Below are 12133 nucleotides of genomic sequence, written 5' to 3'. Positions count from 1 at the left end.
TCGAGAGGAAATCTCTGCCCAGTATGACTGGAACAGACAAACCAGGCAAGCAAACAAAACGCTGTCTGCGCTTTCTGCTATCAAAACCGAGCGTGAGTCTCACTGCTCCGTCTGCTTTTGCCGAACCCGCTGCTAAGCTCAAGCGTGTCTCGGCGGGCCTGACCCGGATTCTTCTTTTCCGGCAGGCTTCGAAGATTTCGTCCCCGATGAGAGAAACCGTCGAGCCCGTGTCGACCAGTGCAAAAAGTTCTTGACCGACTAATTGCACTCGCATGAATGGGGCCACCGAGGATGGGTCCCCGTGTGCCCTACATGCGGAGGGGGCCAGCTGGCCGCCGGCGCCAGCGTCGTGGTCCTCTGGGGGCTCCCTTGCACCCCTTCTGCCTGGCCCCCCCTTCTCGCTTCCCGCCGGCGACGACAAGCTACCGCCCTTCACCGCCGCCGGCGATCCGAGTTTCCCTGCGTGCTACGCATTTTCTCGGGGCATTGACGGGAGAAGTGGCCAGGCTTGTGACAAAACCAGCACAAACGGGTCGTTTTGTCCTGCCTCCCTCTTCCGTCGCCTGCGTTGCTTCCGACCGAGGAGTTATCGTCTCCCCCTCCCGACCAGGCGCAACCCGGTTCGAGCGATTCCTCGGGTCTCGGCGGCAACCTGTAGTGAAGCTCGGCGAGTAAATCCGCCTGAATTACTCGCGCTTCTTGTGCGAGGGCCTCCAAGTTGCGAAAACTCCGGCCACGCAGGTACGGTCTGAAACGCGGGTGGCATTGCCTGCACACGCGCGCTACTTTGACCGCGTCGGCTGCCTCGGGGTCGGCCCGTTCGTACAGCTCCTGCATTGCCCGCACGTACTCGAGGAGACTCTCCTCAGGGTGCTGCGTGCGAAGGGCAAGCTCGTCCCTCATACGGTGTTCGTAATCGGGTGGCAGGAATTCAGCGCGGAAGCGCTCCTTAAAATCTGCCATCGACTCGAAAGCCGGTTGGCAGCGCCTCCAACGCGCAGCGCTTCCTACCAGTGCCACGGGCAGGACCTGCCTCAACACGTCATCATCCGATGCGCCTACCGCAGTCTGATACGAATCCAGTTGCTGCAGGTATTCGCAAACGGATTTCACGTCTCCATAGCCGGAATAGGAGGGAACCTCGATATTCAAACGCAGCTTCGAGACCGGCACTACAGGACCCGCGGTGGGAGCAGCTAGCGCCGAACCGAGCATTCGGGTCATCTCCGCGAACATCCCGGTCATCTGCCTCATCATTGAGGCGAGATCTGCGGGCTGCAACTGACCAGCAGCCTCCTGCGCAGCGGCCGCTGAGTCTCCCCCCGAGCCCTGCGGCTCCTCCTTCTCTCCCGTCTCTCTCCTTGTGGTAGGAGCCATTTCCAGCGAACTACCCAACAAAAAGCTGGCTCAACCACGCCAAACTGTAGACGCGAAATACAGAGGAAGCCGCGCTAACTACATACGCAACGCGACAAACACACTCCACACACAAATCTATAATGGAAGCAAAAAACGAACGTCAAGACAATACATTCGACCAACGGGGCTGAACTACAGCCACATTAAAATACAAAAAAACTACAGTAGGGACACGTCAAAATACACAAATGACTAATATCCCTACAAACGCTAAATACACTCGCAATGTAACCACTCAGGCCGTTACGCGAACAACAGAGCAAAAAACGCAAGAAAAACTTCAGGCATCTACAGCCATCGTAAAACCTAAGCAAACTTAAACACTGGCCTCAAAACTAATTTACAAACATGCATCTACACGGCTCAAAGCCCTGGTCTCCCACTGCCAAAATGGCGCTTCCTTCCCGGAACAAAGGAATGCCGTCCCAAACCACAGTGGGCCCCTTCCCGGCAGCCGCAGAGAGCAAATGTCCACTGGTGGGCTTGACATAAGCCCCACGTTCGGGCGCCAGATGTGGGCCTGCTCTCTACGGCATGCCCAGGAATGAGGCACACTGCGGTTGCGTGAAAGAACTCTTTACTTACATCTTCCAACGCGCTGTCGCCCGTCCGGGCATACACACACACACACACACACACACACACACACACACACACACACACACACACACACACACACACACACACACACACACACACACACACACACACACACACACACACACACACACACACACACACACACACACACACACACACAGACACACCAGCCAAGAACACTCTCTGTCCCCCCGAGCCCCAGTCCCCGCGCGCGGCTCTTCAGCACCACCGCCCGTTCCTACCCGTCCACTCGCGCCATCTCTCCGGCGACCGGGCCGCACGGTAGGCGAGGAGGGCGAGGGAAGGGAGCCCATGGCGAGGGGCTCCGGGCGACACCCCCTAGGCCAGAAGGTGTCGGGCCAAGGCGCTCCCCACAACCATTCAGGGGCCACTACTCAACCGAAAACATTGTAGTAGACATGTTCACAAACACAAGCCTCAGCTCCTTAAATACACATAAATTGTTGTTAGAAACTTTACGCAATATCAAATGTAAACAAAAGCATCTGCGCAAGTAGAAAACTCGGACATATTTTAATTAAGGAACAATTTAGTTACAACCATTTTCGTACGAAAAATAGGGGTGGTGGCGTCATCCCTTAATTTAGACAGGAAAGGAGAACTACATGGCATTTTTAGTCTTAAAGGGGTGCTGACACCGATTTTCGGCGTAAACATTATGGCACAGCTCGCCTCATTTACGAAACAGAATACACTGGCTTAAATATGAGTGGCCTGCCACGTGAAGAACATACTTTAATTCGATCTCATTTATCGCGCTGACGGAACAGCTCGCGGAACGGCGCTCAGCAAATGTACATCAGCGTGACATCATTCCGAGGTAGCCTAGAGAAGTGACGCGGCCAGCGCTCATCAAAAAATCGTGACGTCATATTACGCGCGCGGCCCCGCAAGCGGTGACTGGGCGCTGGCGCATTCACAAACGGGTGCACGTAGCCAGAGCTAAAGGCAGAACCGCTGCCCAGAAAGGCACTGTTGATAAAAAAAAGTTACACACAAGGAAAAGGAAGCGATAATTATAGCCCGGAAACGCAATAGAAGTCACGATCAGGACTTTTATTGAAAGCGGTTAACGAATTTCCGCCGCAATGGTAGGCCTCACCTGCAGGCAACTCAGCCGTTCAGCTCTGCCGGCGGTGCGGTCAAAACAAAGCCCACACCGGTCTCCGCAGTATTTTGACGCGCGCAGAAAGCGGTGAGATCATGCCGGGATTCTGCCATACGCTCGTTTCGGGATGAAGTCGCGGGAAATTGAAACAAACCATCTTAAGGCCATTCAATGTAATAAACTATCGCACGCTCAAGTATTTGAAGTGCTGTTTCGGATTTGCCAGACCGTTAAGCATCGATAAAAGTAATAAAAATGAGATATAAAATTTTCGTGTCAGTACCCTTCCAAGGGCATTGTTAAAAACAAGATCGGTCGTATTTAATTAAAAATTCAAGCAGTGGGAACCAAGTACGCTCGATTAGCCTGGGATGAAAAGCCGTGTTTGATGCATGCAGAGGGGACTCCGCCTTGGTCGATATAAAAACCATCATATAAGCAGTGACGCGTTTGGGCATACGAAAGGTGTTCGCTCAGTTGTCGAGCACACCGTAATGCGTAAAAAAATGAGGCAAGAATTGAACACATACATCACGTAGAAAATCTCCTGACAATGACATGGACGATCGCAGGCTCTCGAAATATTTGGCTCGGAATCTCGCACGGCTTCTCAGCATCTCACAATCGTAACAACGGCCTATAAAGCACAAAGCGGGATTTCGTCACAGTCACCACCACCCACCCAACCCAGAGGGCTTATCTGGTTGCACGGCTTTACAGCTCAGAGGAATTTGGCACAGCTACACTGTATAATAGATGGTACAGTACACGGCATCTTTATTCGCCAAGCAGATCGGTTAGGCTAGAGCGTGACTTCGCAATAGATGAGTGAGTCGATTTGTAAATTTTTCTGCGTTGAACAAAATCGTGTTGTAAGCGCGTACATCACTGTGCAGTAATTTAAAAGTTGTACACGTGAATCACAAAGTTTGTTTGGGACAACCATGTTGCTGCCACTGTCGCTGCAAAGCGTGTAGCGGATGTGACGGCAGCGCGGCGTCGATGTCAGTCAGATGCCCCGAAAATCACGCCCCCCGTTGGAAAGTATACGAAACGGAATAACGCAACGGGGTCACAGGCTCAATTCCCTGGCGCGAGAGCCGTCTTTTCCAAGGAGATAAATAAAAAAGTGATGGATAGGTGAATACACATTTTTAAAGATGCCGGGGACTTGACGAAATTCATAAGTAGCCTTTCGTTCAAATACGGCTAGACACGCATCACAATCGGTGTTGTGGTCCTGCCTACCGTTCCCTACTGGACTATATCCGGGAGGCCAACCTAGTTTCCTGGATATAGATCGGACCCGCTTAGTGTCTAAGCCTTGAGGCTAATAAAAATAAACGAAAAAACAACAACAATAAGCAGCCTTTCGTGATTTCGCCCTTTGGTGCCCAAATATAGCTTTGGCGTAAAATAATTGGATACAATATATTTTTTTTCGTGCAAGAAATTAAACTACTACATTCTTACATCGTTTGCGCCATTCAATTCCAACCATAATCACCACTCTTATATTGCATGGCTCGCTGGCTGAAAAGCTGTCCGTGGTTGTGGAAAAGGCCGAATAGGCGCATTAATGGTGTGAGAATTTTATCCAAACTGGTTTTGTGAAGGTGAACGCTTTGTCAATAAAATACGGTTTGGGAAGGATTTCTTTAGTCTAGGCGCACACTCAACACGAAGAAAAAAAGAAAACTGTTGTCTGTAGGGGTCCAGGACGTCTGTTACGTCCTGTGTTACCTCACTTGTTGCCTTGTTAAAGTGGTGACTGTCCTGCTGTCTTTTTTGAACCAGCTGTTAAATATCATCATCAAGGCGCTGGAAGACAAACAGCAAGAAGACTGCTTCCTCGCGCGAGCGCGTGCTACTTGTACGTCTTCATTAAGCGTTCTTTGTTCCATGCCGTCAGGGGACCACCAGGGGGCCAACCGATGCGGGCGAGCTTCACATCGGCTCCACGAAGTACCCGTCCTCTGGCGCACCAAGTTGATGCAAGGCCACAAAATCAGTACTGGTCGACAGACATTATCAACGCGATCACCGGGAGACCAAATTTTCTTCATGCACGCCATTGTGTCTCTTTTTGCAAGCCCGGGAACTTTCGAAGCGGCGGCCGCCACGCTTACCCTAAATCAAGGGTTAGCTGGCCAGCGGCGGCTACGCAATAGCGTCCAAGGCGTTCTCCGGGGCCGCCAGGCTTTTCGGCGCTTCTATTTTCGGAAGATTACACAGCGGTTACTGAATCAAGATGTCTACCGCTATGCGCGTAGAAGTGGATGGCGTGGAAATTTCGCTGGATCAATTCACTCGATTTCACGGTTGGAAAACCGCGGGCGAGAAATTGAAGCAAAGCGGCGCGGTGAACCCAAGACTAACGCGTAGAAACCAAGCGAGCCAAGGTGGCGCCAAGGCCACGACTGACGTCAGCAGTCAGGCCACTGACCTCGGTGGCGCCACCCGCAACGATCTACGTCAGAGGATGCAGAAACGAATCAACAATTGCAAGCTGTTGAAGGGCGCGCGGCTGCCAGACCTGCCGCGCGACGACACGAAGATAATAATGCGGCCTCGCGGCGGACTCCGAGTGAGCGAAGTATCCCGGCCCGAAGTTAGCCGAGCCGTCACGACGGCAGCGCAGGTCAGCGCCATTGAAGCAAGAGACGATGTCATCTGCCTGAACAACCAGCAGAACATTATAATCGTGAGCACGCCGGTGAGGGAACGAGCGGACAAGTACGCCGCCGTGCAGTGCATCGACATACGCGGTACGTCCCACGCGGTGAGCACCTATGAGTCCGCCCCTCGAGGGACCGTAAATGGGTGATATGCGGCGTCCCGTTGGAGGACACGGCCAATGAAATTCAAGAATTGGTAGTGCACGAGCACAACCCGACGGCGCTGCAAGCGAACCGGATCGGGAAGACGATGTCCGTAGTGAACGCCTTCGCGGGCCACAAGGTCCCGAACTACTTCCGCTACGGAAACGCTCTAATGGAGTGCACCCTGCATCGGAAGCAAATCGACGTGTGTTACCAGTGCGGGCACGTCGGCCACCGAATGGACGTGTGCCCAAATCCTCAAGACCGGATATGCCAGGGTTGCGGACTGGCCAACCAGGACGAATACCACGTGTGCGACCCCAAGTGCGCGCTGTGCGGCGGCAATCACCTGACCGCCGATCGTAAATGCAAGACAAGATTCAAGACGCCGTGCGTGGTTCGACGCCGACGATGGGAACGGCGCCGGGCTGAGGAAGAAGACTACGGCTACAGTAAACAAGCGAAGAGAGGTCATTCAGGGTGACCCCAACGCAGCTCCTCGTCGCGGAGCCGGTCGAGAATGCCTACCCGCGGCGGCGGCCGCCGCTCGCGGTCCCGCTCCCGCGGCCGAACGCCATTATCGGCCGGCCGCAGGGGTGGCGGCAACCGCCGCTGGGAGACGGCCGGAGGAGGTACAGGCTCGAGTGGAAGACAGAAAGCTTCACGTTCGAGGTCCAGGGCAAGCTCCAGGTCACGGGCCGGTTCGAGGTCCCGGGCCAGTTCGAGGGCCGCATCCTCTGGACGACGAGGGATTCTCGCCGAGAAAAAGGTGGGCTGGACGAACGGGTCTCCCGTCGCTCGAGTAACGAACGACAAGAACTTCCCGCCCCTCAATCCCAACCCCTCCACTTCCCACTCTAACATGAACGTCGCGAAGCAAAGCGACGAAAGTGCAGAACTAAAGAAAATAATTGAGAGGCAGAACGCCCAAATTCAGGAGCAAAACGCGCAGATCAGAGCGCTTATGAACAAAATAGATGCGCTAGCTAGCGGTAGCTCGGCAAACGGAGTAACCAAGGCGAGTGTAGCGTCGGAGGACGCCACAGAAAAGCAACGAGAGGTGCCGCGGAGGGACCCCCCCTCGACCCGCCTAGCGCGTGGTGGGGCGGCGAAGCCCACGCAAGAGGCACCGGGAACGCAAGAAGCGATGGACGCCGAAAACACTGTCGACCGCGAGACGGCAGCACCGGGACAGCAGATACCAAAACAATCAACACCGCCGCAAGAGGGCGACAAGCTGGCAGCGATACTGGAGGCCATCATTCATATAAATGTCAGCCTCGAGGGCATCGAGACTGGCCGCTAGGGGGCCGAGCAGTGTGGACGTTCCTCCATATGGCTCTGTGTTTACACAGCTTTCCTGGCGGAAATACCTACGGTTGGTGTACTTTTCGTGCTGTTTAGTGTGCGTAAGGGACGCCCGAAGCGCAGCGTTTCCACCACGAGTGCCCCTGGGCGCTTACTTGTGTGTAATCGCCACCGAACCCAACAACCCTCCCTAACCCTAACGGCGGCCGGGCCGCGGCCGGCCGACAGCCTGGTCGGCCATGTCGGCTGACACCGAAGCACCGGGGGGGGGGCGGAAAATGCCCGAAGCACCCATCCTAGAGGCAAGAGGTCTACAACCGATGGCCGTTGAAGTCGAAGGTGAGAGTATTGACCCTGAATCCTTCGAAAGCGAGCCCGGGTGGCTCCTTAGCCACTCTAGGAAAAGTAGACGAGCTCTCGCGGAGCTATGCCAACTCTCTCAGAAAACGTCGCAGCAGCCATCAGTCGGCGCTGCAGGGATCAGCGTCCGGCAATATGCGGACAAGACGAAGAAAGGTCCCAAGAGACCCAGCTTCCCCAGGGAGGACATTAAGATTGTACTCCGCCCGCGAAACGGGCTCAATGTGTCGAAGCACTGTCAAGCGCAGCTCCACGGCAGCATCGCTAAAGCCACTGGAATAGGAAAGGAGCTAGAGACGGAGGACATCCTGAGAGCTAACCCTGAACAAAACACCCTGGTGATCAGCACCCCATCGCTAGCCAGAGCGGCCGTCTACGGTAAAATTCAGGAACTCTCAATCGGCGGAAGCTCCTACGAGGTCATGGCGTACGCAGCCCCACCTGAAGACACGGCAAAGGGTGTCATACGAAATATCCCCCCATATGACACCCAAGAAGACATCACCAGAAGTTTGGTTAACAAGCGGAACCCAACTATCTTACAAGCACGAAGGATGGGTCGGACAAACTCGCTCATCATAGTCTTCGAAGGAGGAAAGGTCCCACACTACGTCTACTACCGCGGGGCTGAATACCGCTGCTTTTTGCATAAAAAGAAGTACGAGGTTTGCAACGTTTGTGGCAAAGTGGGCCATCGTATGGACGTATGCCCAAATCCTCAGGATGTGCGCTGCAAGGGATGTGGGCTAGAACAACCGCCTGAAAACCATTGTTGCGACCCCACCTGCGCCCTTTGTGGATAAGGACACGCCACCGGCGACAAGAAATGCCACAAACGATTTCAAACCCCCTACCTTCTGAAGAGACGCCAATGGGAGAAGAAACTCCGCCAGCAAGAAAGCCCGTCCAAGGAGCGCCCATCACGCAGCCCCTTCAGAAGGAAAGGACGAAGTCCATCGGCAACGAGGAGGAAGAGATCTGTTTCTTTCCCCCCTTTACCTGGAGCACGGCACAGCAGTAAGGACCACACGCCCCGATCTAACAGCCGAGGGCAACGACCGCCAAGACACCAGACCCAAGAGAGCCCAAACAAAGCCAGTGAACAGGGTGTACAAGACAAGGCCACCCGGCTCCCCGTGGACAACCTGGGAGACAGCGGAATCCTCGCCTCAAGCAAAACATCAGAACAGGTGAGCTGGGCAAGCCAGGTCTCCAAGAACAGTAATAGTAAAGCTAGACAAGAGAGGAAACCCATGCCTAATAGACAGCAGGGCGAGCAAACAGAACTCGTGCATATCCGACAACTCCTCGAGTTAGTTATGCAAGAAAACAGAGAACTCAAAAAGAAAACAGCAGCACTTGAGGGCCAAAAAGAACCCCAGCCCATGGACACCACGAGCGCAAACCCTTCTGAAATAGCGCAGGCTCTCAAGGCGAACGGAGAGCAAGTAGACGAAACACCTGCAGTTGACAAAACCCACTGCCACTCTGAGAACCTCAACCCACCTCGGAAGCGCGCCAAAGAAACGTCTGAACCCGAGAATGAGGAGAATAAGCTAGACGAATCTGACAACAGCCTGAAATCGAATTAAGAGCGGAAATGAATGCGGCCGTAGGAGAAGCTATAAGGGCGATGCAAGACATAATACAACGCGCCGTAGGAGACCTGACTGACAGAATAAGCCGCATAGAATCAACGATGAACAGCAGAATGTGCCACTTTGAGGGAGCTATAGCGGAAAAACGCTCAAAATACAGCAAGCCCTACGACAGGTACAGCTCCACCGATAGACATAGAAGCACTGATCCCAATGACTGCAACGATGCAGACTACAAATAGGGATTCCCGGTACTGTGTCTGGCAGTGGAACTGCAGAGGTTTCCGAAAAAAAAGAAGCATCACGCAGCTATTCTTAAGTACGCAGCAGACGCCCCCCGACATGTTGGCCTTACAGGAAACAGGAGGAAAAGCCACACTTGCAAGCTACAGATCTTTCATAGACCTTAACGCCACAGACAAGTCAGCCACCGTGACTTCTTTGGTCGGAAGGAATGTACCGGCTCTTCAGCACGACATCGAAGAAAAATTGATTGAGCACGTTCTCCTGGAAATTTTCCCTACCTCCAAGAAAGGTGACACGAGCCTGTTCATACTTAATCTATACAGCAGCCCCAAAAAACAGCACAGGTTCGCGAACCTCTTCCGCAAGACAATAGAAGCCGCCAAGGGGCACCCGCTGCTCATACTCGGTGATTTCAATGCGGCCCATCCCACATGGGGATACACGAAAGAATCGGTCAAGGGCAGAAACTTGTGGGCAGACGCGCAGAGGGAAGGCCTAATTCTGATCACGGACCCCAGCCAACCCACGCGGCAGGGAAATAGCGTCACGACAGACACAACCCCGGACCTTGCGCTCGTAAGGAACCTGGCTAAAGGCGACAGTGCCGATTGGAGCAACCTCGGCCAAGAGTTGGGCAGCGATCACATCATCACAGCCACCTGGATCGCGACAGGCCCGGCCAAGCCTAAGGGGACGGTGTGCAAAATCATTAACTGGGAAAAGTTCAGGCAACATTCCCAAGCAACCGGCGGTGAAATACGTGACATCGAAGAGTGGACGGCTAGACTTAAGAGGATGGCAGAAGATGCTACCACAACCATCCCCGAAGAAGCGGAATTCCAACAAGTGGACTCCAGGCTTTTACACATGTGGGAGGCCAAAGAGAGCCTTAAAAAACGCTTGAAGAGGAATAAATGCAATAGGCCACTTAAACGCCGCATAGCGAGACTCATCCTCGAAATTCAAGAGTACGCAGACAAGCTCATGCTGCAAAATTGGCATGCTCTATGTGAGCGCACGGAACTCCAGATGGGCACGGCTAAAGCTTGGAATATACTTCGGCACCTTATTGATCCCGCAAAAAGTAAATCCGAACAGTTCCGGAATATAGAAAAACTTCTCCACACACACAATCAGGGTGATGTACAAAAGACAATCCAAGAGATGCAAGCTCGATACACACCCGAACACCCCTGCGAGAAGCATGAAGACTATGAAGGCGCTCCCAATGAAAAAATGGACCAACCGTTTACCATAGAAGAGCTCAAGGCGGCCCTACAGGGACTAAAACCGAAGTCATCGCCGGGCCCAGACGGCATCACTAATAAGATGCTGCGCAACCTCGCAGACGAAGAGTGTGAGCTCTTACTCGACTACTTCAACAAGTGCTGGCACGACGCAACACTGCCCAAGCAATGGAAGAAGGCGATAGTACGGCTCATACCTAAGCCCGGGAAGGCACTTTGTGTGGAGAACCTTAGACCGATCTCCCTGACATCCTGCCTCGGAAAGCTCCTCGAACACATGGTTCTCAATAGAATCAACAACCACATGGAAGACAACCAGCTCTACCCAAACTCTATGGTAGGCTTCAGGGCCGGTTTGTCAACCCAAGACGTCATGCTGCAACTACAACACCAGATCGTCAACAACGAAGACAAGGCGGCCACTGACGCCCGCGTGATAGTCACGCTTGATTTAATCAAAGCCTTCGTCAGACTCAAACATGATGCAATTCTCCGCAGTCTCCAGAAATTACAGGTAGGGGAGAAGACCTACAACTATATCAGGGAATTTCTGAACGACAGAACGGCACAGCTTAAGGTGGGACCCCATGATTCGCCTGAAATCTTAACAGGGAGCATTGGAACTCCACAAGGATCAGTCATTTCTCCATTCCTATTTAACGCCAGCATGATCGACCTCGCCAACAAATTGCAAATCATAGATGAGGTACATCACAGCATTTACGCTGACGATGTCACTTTGTGGACAGCAGGGGGCAGCGATGGAGACATACAAGATCGCCTTCAATTAGCAGTGGACGCTGTGGAGCAACACGCCAAAACAATCGGCCTTTCCTGTTCTCCGGAAAAGTCCGAACAACTGTCGTACAAGCCCACGCGACGAGGTCGAAAGCCCAAGGATACCCCACAAAATCACAGCATAACGCTGCGAGTAGGTGATACCCCAATCCCCGAAGTGGCCGAGATACGTATCCTCGGCCTCCATCTCCAGGCCAACGCACACAACGGCAAGACAGTGCAAACACTAGAGAAAGCCACCCATCAGATCACGAGACTGATTGCGCGGATAGCCAACAAGAATAGAGGCATGAAGGAGAAAACTCTGCTAAAGCTCGTGTATGCGTTCGTAATTAGCAGAATTACGTACGTAGCCCCTTTCTTACCCCTCAAACAGGCAGAGCGCAATAAAATCAACAGTCTCATCAAGAGGGTGCATAAGCAGGCTCTGGGAATCCCGATATGTGCCTCTAATGAAAAATTTGAGGCACTGGGTGTACACAACACCCTCGAAGAGCTCATCGAGGCGCATCGCATTGCACACCTCGAGCGCCTGACCAAGACGGCCACCGGCAGGCAAATCCTCGACCGCCTACGCATCCCGTACGAGAGATCTTTCGGAGAAAA

Source organism: Haemaphysalis longicornis, unplaced genomic scaffold (genome assembly GCF_048455015.1).
Source record: "Haemaphysalis longicornis isolate Haplotype H1 unplaced genomic scaffold, Haemaphysalis longicornis Haplotype H1 scaffold_7, whole genome shotgun sequence".
Taxonomy (NCBI): Eukaryota; Metazoa; Arthropoda; class Arachnida; order Ixodida; family Ixodidae; genus Haemaphysalis; species Haemaphysalis longicornis.
The sequence above is the reverse complement of the archived record's forward strand: the minus strand, read 5'-3'. Positions refer to the sequence as shown.